This window comes from Lactuca serriola, chromosome 6 (genome assembly GCF_051521515.1).
Source record: "Lactuca serriola cultivar US96UC23 chromosome 6, Lser_US96UC23_V15, whole genome shotgun sequence".
NCBI lineage: Eukaryota > Viridiplantae > Streptophyta > Magnoliopsida > Asterales > Asteraceae > Lactuca > Lactuca serriola.
In genome coordinates, this window is record NC_136413.1 from 78334154 (window position 1) to 78343034 (window position 8881).

The 8881-nt window shown below is 34.5% G+C and overlaps 2 pseudogenes; both read right to left on the minus strand.

Moving 5' to 3' along the window:
- Positions 1-4894: 4894 nt before the first annotated feature.
- LOC145059164 (uncharacterized) lies at positions 4895-5781 on the minus strand (annotated as a pseudogene).
- Positions 5782-6656: 875 nt separating this feature from the next.
- LOC145058535 (uncharacterized) lies at positions 6657-7302 on the minus strand (annotated as a pseudogene).
- Positions 7303-8881: the final 1579 nt, after the last annotated feature.

Here is an 8881-nt window from a genome sequence, read left to right on the forward strand (position 1 = left end):
CCATCTACAACAAACTTTCTTCGCACAAGCAAAGTGGAACAACCGATTTTAACGTTTTTAAAGCGGCGAGGGAGCAATATCACGTGGAAACTACTCACGTTTTTTAGCACGAAAAAATCTGGGAGATTGTGAAGGAAGACCCAAAGTGGAATAAAACAGACACATTTACGGAACAACAATCGAAGAGGTCGCGCAGCTCGGGTTCGGTCGATATTTCGGACGCACACACGAACATCGATCTCAATGCGGACACGGATGAGATACCGGACGACTTGAACGACGTTGAAGAGATGTCTCCGCCTCGACGACCAATAGGCCGCGACAAAGCGAGGCGTGCTCAACGGCACGCGGATGATGCCGAAAGTAGACGACGAGAGCAAGGCGAGATGAAAAAAAAAATTGACGAGCACAACGAAATCGCGCGTAAAAGATATGATTTGCAACGGGAACATTTTGAGTTTTTGCGCCATGAAGCCGAGAACGATCGTATCGCGAAAGATTTGGCAATTTTTCAAACTAACGAAGATAATTTGCCACCGAGACGGTTGGAGACACTACGAAAACTGAAGGCGAAGATTGAGCAAAAATATTTAGACGAATATTAGTTTTCGTTTTTTTTTCGTAGTTTTTTTCTTTTTTTTTCGGTTTATGTTTTTTTTTGTATGGAATGTGGGTTATGTTTTTCTATGTTTTTTTATTTCTATGGAATGTAGTTTTTAATTAGTATTTATTTTAATTATGTGTTATTTAATTTATGTGTTTTTAAAAAAATTATTATGATATAAATTAAAAAAATAAAACAAAATAGAAAAATGGGAATTGCAAACATCAAAATAAAATAAAAAATAAATTGTATTATTACATGTTATTAGATGTTGCCTATTTACACTTTTGGTGTTATAACACCCATTATGAGTAGGATGATTATGTGGCAACTTTTTGGTATGATAACATGTAAAAACGTGTTGCCCACACCTACCAGACTTAAAGAAAAATTATTTAATTAAAATATGTAGGTCCCATCGTACCATCCAACAACCCAACCCCTATGATAGGCCATCTTATTTTGGGTGTACCACAAAACAACTTATTAAAGTTTTCGCTATAAATTAAAAAAGTTATTCAATAAAAATAACTGACAAAAGCGTTAATAAGTCATTTTTATAAGATTGTTAGTTGATAAGTAATATTATAATAACTTTTTTCAAACATTCCCTGTGGGTCCACCTCTCTAGCTGGAAATCACTTCCCCGATGAAAGCAGCCAACATGAAGAAGACGGGTAGTACACAATGGGTTAGGGGTTCCATGTTGAGATTTTCTTAAACGACCGCAAACTAAATGGCTTCAAGGATTTGCCGATGTTTTTCCGTCGATAAAGGCGACCATCATAACTTCTACACCACCACTGATACCCTTTTCCATTGATGCTTGATTTTAAATGCTCTAATGTATGCCCGTTGAAAATACTCGATACCTGATTACTCGATCCGATCCGTTTTGAATTTGGGTAGATCGGATCGGATTAATCGGGTATCGTGTTCAAAAATTTGGGTAATCGGGTAACCCGGTATTTAAATAGATTGGATATTGGGTAGACATAAAAAAAATCGGTTATACCCGAATACCCGATTTTTTTTAATATATTTTGTGAACATTTTAATGGATTTCGGTATAAGAGATATCTAACTAACCTGTGTTGGTTGTTTCTGGATTTGGGTTGTTGAATGATTCTTTTACTTTTAATATTACGTGAACATTTTATTGGGATTATATAATCATTGAAGTGAAGATTTAATGGTATAAAGAGAAATCTAAGTGTGTTAGATTATTTTTCGATTTGGATCAATGAAATGATTCTCTTCCTTTTAATATTTTGTGAACATTAAGTTTGAGATCGTTGATGATGATAATAAATAAAGTCAACAAACATATGTAAAATTGGGAGGCGCATCATGAGTCATGAGTGTCCCTTAGATAGGAGGTTCATCATCTCACACTCTTTTCACTTGAAATAAAAGTTCACACAAAAGTACATCAAACCATTAACGCCTTCGATATATAATCACAAAGCAACCAATAATAACTAAAAAAGGTTACACATAGGTTTCATCCTTCGTTTTACCAATATCATCAATCTTTGTTATTTGAATGTATTCAAATAACGTTTAAATTCATCAATTTAAGGTTTCATCTACAAGTTATGAAAATTAAGAAATTGACAAAACTTCAAAAATGGTCCCTGTGGTTTTCGAAAATATCAAGTTTAATCCCTAAGTTCAAAAACCTCACGGATCGTCCCTGTGGTTTCAAAACTTTTAACATTTGGTCCTTCCGGCTAACTCCGTTACCATTTAGCCGTTAAGTCAGAGGCATTTTTGTCATTTCACTACACAGGGACCATTTATGAGGTTTTTAATTATTATTTTTAAATAAATAAATAAATTTAATATGCAAGGGGTCCCACGCTTCTCTCTCTCTACAAGGGGTCCCACACTTCTCTCTCTCTCTCTCTCTCTCTCTCTCTCTCTCTCTCCACATGTGCACCGATCCTCCTCAACCTCATTCTCTTCTTCATCTTCTTCATGGCTTTCCCTTATCATCTTTGTCTCTCTGTCATCACCCTTCCCTACCCATGAATGATCTCTATTACTGGAATCATCAATCAACCCCAAACCAGTTTGTTCAACTGGTTTTTGACCGAACCAGATTTTGTAATCTAGATCATGGTTTAGTTGTTCCAGTTTCCTTTCTTTTTTAAGTATTCTGTCACTTAAACTGCTACTGCTTTGGTTTCTATTTCCATTAAATTCGTTTTTTTGCATCTGAACCAGAATTATATTCTCTCTTCAGATAATCTATCTCTTCCTTCAAATTCTTTATCGCTTCTTCTGTGTCAGACCTGACAAAAAATTAAAAGGCTCAACAATTTATTATGATGATGGGTATTCACAATAGAAACACCAAAGGTTACTAAAAGACCAGGTATGAAGATTAATATGCAATGTTTCTACAATTTCTCGATGATGATGATGATGATGCTTGAATGGAATACCCAATTTCACACAGCCAGAGATCAGAGATGTTCATCAAGTGTCAAGAGAAGAATAGAAAATAATAGATAGGAATACTAACCTGCCAAGCCGATGAAGCTCCAACTCTACATTAATCTTTCTGTAATCCATGTGGTTGCGGGAATGTGAACTCGTGGGCTGATTGCTACTTTTCTTAGCATCAATTTCCAAATCCACCTTCTTGTGAACCAAACCTTTCTCAGCCCCTGGGCCTAGCTGCCCCCAAAGGACTCAGTTTATTGGTGTGCGCCGATGGCTCAACTGGAGCACTTTCACCCTTTGGTGGATCTAACACCAAACGTCGGCGTTCCGTTGGTCGTTCCTGATCACCATTACGAGGCACAACTCCCCTTTTCAACCGATCGTCTTCAGAACCACCGGAATCTCGAAAACCAGGACCGGAATTAGAAGACCTGGTGAGTGGCATGGGCTCCTTGCTCGCCGTCCAATTATAAATCTCTTTAGGTCTAGAAATCTCGTCATAAGTAGGCATCATAGGTTTCTTCGTCACTGCCCAATTATCGACCTCGTCTGCCTTAGATGGTTGATCATATTCCGAAATCCAATGAGATGAAACTCTACGATCATCACCAAACTCGCCATAAGACTGTTAGCTTATCTCACCAGAGTTGTGGCTTCGTGGAAAACAAGGGTCCATCAAAAAAATAATAGAGTGTGTTTGGGGTGATGCGTCTTAACAGGAGAGAGAGAGAGAGAGAGAGAGAGAGAGAGATGGGGTGGGACCCCTTGCATATTAAATATTATATATTTATTTATTTAAAAAAAAGTAATTAAAAACCTCATAAATGGTCCCTATGTAGTGAAATGACAAAAATGCCCCTGACTTAACGGCTAAATAGTAACGGAGTTAGCCAGAAAGACCAAATGTTAAAAGTTTTGAAACCACAGGGACGATCCGTGAGGTTTTTTGAACTTAAGGACTAAACTTGATATTTTTGAAAACCACAGGGACCATTTTTGAAGTTTTGTCTAAGAAATTTGAATTTAAGTGTGTGTTTGGTTGGGTGGAATGAGATGACAATGAAATGGAATTGACTAAGTAATGAAATGGATGCGGTAATGGAATGGTTCATTACCCTTCCATTGTCATGTTTGGTTACTTGATGGCATGGAATGACTCATTCATCCATGTTGTTTTGTATGTACAAAAAAAGAGAAATTAATGGGATAAAAATAATTTACAATGACAAAAATACTCTTACAACACAAAATTCATAGAATTCAATAAAATTCAACATTATCTATTTGGAAATTATAGTTTCTATTATAAATGGTTTATATCAATGTTGTAAAAATCCTGAATAGGTCCCGATTAATCCCTAGGTGCTACTCGGCCAATTAGAGAGCGCCTAACGATTAATCCATACATACAAAATGACTCAAACAGTAGAACCTGATGAAATTTTAACACTTAGAAGAAGAATATCTCAATAGAAACTTTTTGAGGTATGAGTAGTGTTGTATTTATCATATTAACCTATTTTGTTATGATATTAGTGGTATCTATGAACTTTTATATGATATTAGTCCAATTTAATTTTTTAAAATCTAATAAATTAGAAATTAATGGTCCCCGATTAATCTCCGCCTAACCGATTAATCCCTTAACCCCAGTCCACCGACTAGCTAACGTCGAGCGATTTTTACAACCTTGGTTTATATAAATAAGAACTTTTATTTATAATAAAAAACTCTATCTCATAAAAACATATCAAAGTCTAACCAACACGAACAAACTAAAATTATCATAATTTTCATAACTTAAAAACTGCAATATCATAAAAACCCATATAAATAACATCAAACATCATCTTCAAGCAAGTCCTTTACCCATTCAAATTTGTCTTCGTCCTCAACGGTAAAGAAGATTACCATCAACTCATCATTCTTTGAAAACATACGAACTGCCTTGTTACAAGCACGGACAATTAAACCAACAACTTTTTTCATCTCCGAATTAAGTTTTTTACGTAGGTCTTCTCTATCTCTCTCAATCCCAAAAACCGCATTGAAGGTACTTGTTGCATTATCAATCTTTGAACAAATTATATTTGCCGAATCTTTCAAGCTATTCATCAAAGGATCCCAACTATTTCTTTTTTTTTTTCTCTTTCGTTGTGCACTTGAATCTTTTTTAGAATGAGCATATGTAGAACTTCAACATCTATATCCTCTAACCCATCTCCAGTTCTTTGCATGTAGTCGACAGTGTATCTCAGATATAACATCCGTTGATGTTTGAGCATATCTTCAATTAGCACGATCCTTTCCAAATACAAGACATAGGTCCCAATAATGAGAAAACTTTTTGCTTCTCTATTTTGCAGCATTCTTATGTACCTAAAAAAATCCAAAAATAAATAAATAATACATTATGCTAAAAATATTTAAAAAGCAGTTTTAGATCATTTAATTAAAAATATTACCTGAGCATATGCTTGCCAAACAGATTGAGGAGCTTTAAGCATCTTATTTTCAAATTCCATCCAAAACCACTTGTGTTGTTCCATGACATCATATCATGCACAAAAGACAATCGCTCTTCAAAGTTTTTATGTGTGATTCAATATGTGGTTTTGCTTTTATTCCCAAGTTGGGAAGTGAGACTGCAAGTCGTGTTTCCACCGCACCAATGAACCCAGGCTTAAAACCATTGCCAGATTTAAAGTATTGAGTATATCAACCATATCTTCAACAAGTTTCTCGTCTTCTATCTCATTCTACTTCCTTTTATTTTTTTCATGGGCCCCTATCACCATGAATTTGTGACTCCATACCTTGACAATTAAAAAAGATACATAAAGAACTACATAAACAATAACTAAATATATAACAAGTCACTATCAAACACAACATAACTGAAAACATAATATTACTAAAATTCCATAAAATGTATCACAATGTACTTAATGCAACAATACGAAATCAGTTATGCCTAGATTGAGTTAGCCAAGTTTTCTCTAAAAGTCGTCCATTCATTCGACGTTCCAATTGTTTTTATGTGCTCAACTTGTGATCCAAGATCTGTATCCTCCTCTTCGTTGTTTGTGTCAATAATGTCATCATCGTCAAGTGGATCATGTGGCAATTCCTTTCATATAAAGTTATGTAGAAGGCAACAAGCAAGGATAATTTTATTTTGTGTCCGAATGGGATAAAATGATGGCCTTCTGAGTATAGCCTATCTTTTTTTAATACCCTAAAGCAACATTATATGACATTCCTTGCAGCTGAGTGCTTCATGTTAAAATATTCATCTGCCTTTTCTGGACGATGACCATTCAACCAAGTATTCAAATGATATCTTTGACCTGTGAATGGTGCGAGGAATCCTTCTCCATTCGTGTACCCGGCATCAACAAGATAATAGTTGTCTTTACTAACTTGTAACCCATTTTCTCTAAGCATTGCACTACGTAGTACCATCTGCAAAAGATCCTTCCCAACCTGGTAATACATAATTGCATATCAGGAATGCAAGCAACAAGTACATTCGTTGTAATTTCGCTTTTTCGATTTTTGTATCTAGGTTTGTCTGCCTCTGGTACATGTACACTTATGTGTGTCCCATCTATTGCTCCTAAACATCCCTATAGCCAAAATTAAATATGTATGAGAATTAGAATACTAACCAAGAATAATCTGTATACACTCGAGTCTAGCAAAATCACATACCGTGAACCATTTCCATCTTTCATCAGTTGAAGTTTTTGATATAGGCCTGAGTTTCTTAAACAATTATTTTTCCAACCGAATAACAACATTGAGTACATTATTGAAATGTTTACTAATTGTCTCTCCTGATCTACGAAACTAAAACTTCGCCACACTATTTTTCACATGGTGGGCCAAAACATACTAGAATATCGCCACTTGTTTGTCAATTTGGAGATACCTAGAGGCCTTTAACTTGCCATCAATCTCAACCATACGGAAAAGCTTAACAAACTTTACCTTATTCATTCTTAATTGTTGTGTACAAGTCTCATCACTTTCGTATAGTAATCTTTACATATACTGTTTTCTTTCTGGATATAACATCTTGTAGCGATGTCTAGTTGGACACATAAATATTGTATATGTATGGCAATAATAATACTCACTAGTTGAAAATACCAATTTACCAAACTGATTATCTCAATCCACAATGTGCTAAATGCAACATGTTTCTATGTTCTTTTTTGTCTATACATTTTAAGGCGAGCCATAACTTTAATAGTAGTAAATTTTTGTAAAATAATGAAATATTAAAATCATATAAAATTTATTAATGGTTTATGCACATCACGCGTTCTAAATTTTCTAATTTACTAATAATTGGACCAATAGACCATTACACTTGTATTTTGATTTTTTTATTTCAAACTAACCATTGTGCCTGTTAACATCCAATACATTTAAGTATGCCAAAGTGAGTGAATTTAGGCCATTTGCAATGTTTATCTTGCAACAAAATTACTTTCCTGTCTTAATTACCCCAACCAAATGAGCCTTAAAATTTAGTTGTGTGGCTTGATGCACTCTTGTTGAAAGTTAAGGGTGTGCTTTCAATCAAAATCAGATTATGCTACTGTATATTAGTTGCAATGAAAGTGATGTATAGTTTTTTAACGGGACCTGTAGGCTACCTTCATCATTGTACTCAACAAGATTATGTTTCTTTTATCTATTTTTTGTAGAAAAAGATTGGGTGTGATAGATTAGAGAAGGTCAAATTTGACTTTTGATGCTAGTTGAGGTTATAGGTTTTTACAACATTAAGAAAACTTGTTTCTGATGTTTTAATACAAAAAAACACAAGGGTCATAACAACCCCTGCACTCAAACAACAAACAACAAACTGTGTTTGTGACTAAGCAACCCATGCCAAAGCGAGTGAATTTAGGCCATTTGCAATGTTTATCTTTGTTGGCAGCTGTTATATTTTCTACTTTCTACAATATGATTTTCGTATTATGTTCTTATTAGGGCCTATTTTCTTTCTCTTTTCAATTAAATGTTGTATGGATAAGGTGCTCATTTGATAACTGATGTATGTTTGACTTCTTTTATGCTTAATGCATGTAACCTGTTAAGTGAAAAAAGAAACAGGCTTGTGTGTCTTTTACTTGTGGTGTGGTATCTTTAATTTGTATCTCAGATTTTGACTTAATTGCTTGGGTCTTCTGACTTGTGTGTGGGATATTTTGATTTTTATTCTCATTTGAACTAACTCGTCTTTTATCTTCAAACTACGGTTTTAATTTTAAAATTGGATGGAAGATTTTATTCTTTAAAAACTGATGCATATCAATTATTGGACAATGTGAAATCATGTGAACAGGAGCGTATGAAAGACCAAATCGACATTTAAACAGAAAACCCACAAATCTACAGGAATATACACAACATATGTTCATCCTCCTTTTACAAAATTCAACTTTTTTTATTAGAAGTGTACAAACAGTAATTTAAAGCTAGCTCTGATTATATGATATCATTGGCACACAAAAAAAAGAACACGCAATGAATATAACACATTCAGAAATTAGATAGACAAAAATAAAGGCAGGGAGATGCTAACCTTCACAAATGATGTTTCTTGATGAGTATAACTTCATATCAACTTGAAAGAAATCTTAAAAAAGGGATTACCTGTACTAAGAATGTTCTAATGAAGCCCTATATAGAGACGATCTGTTGCCATACGTGGCTGATTTTATGCGATTTTGGACATTGTGGTTGCTAATCTGTTTCCGATTTGGAGGGAAATCAATTGATATCTAGTTGATTTTTCTGCGTTCATGA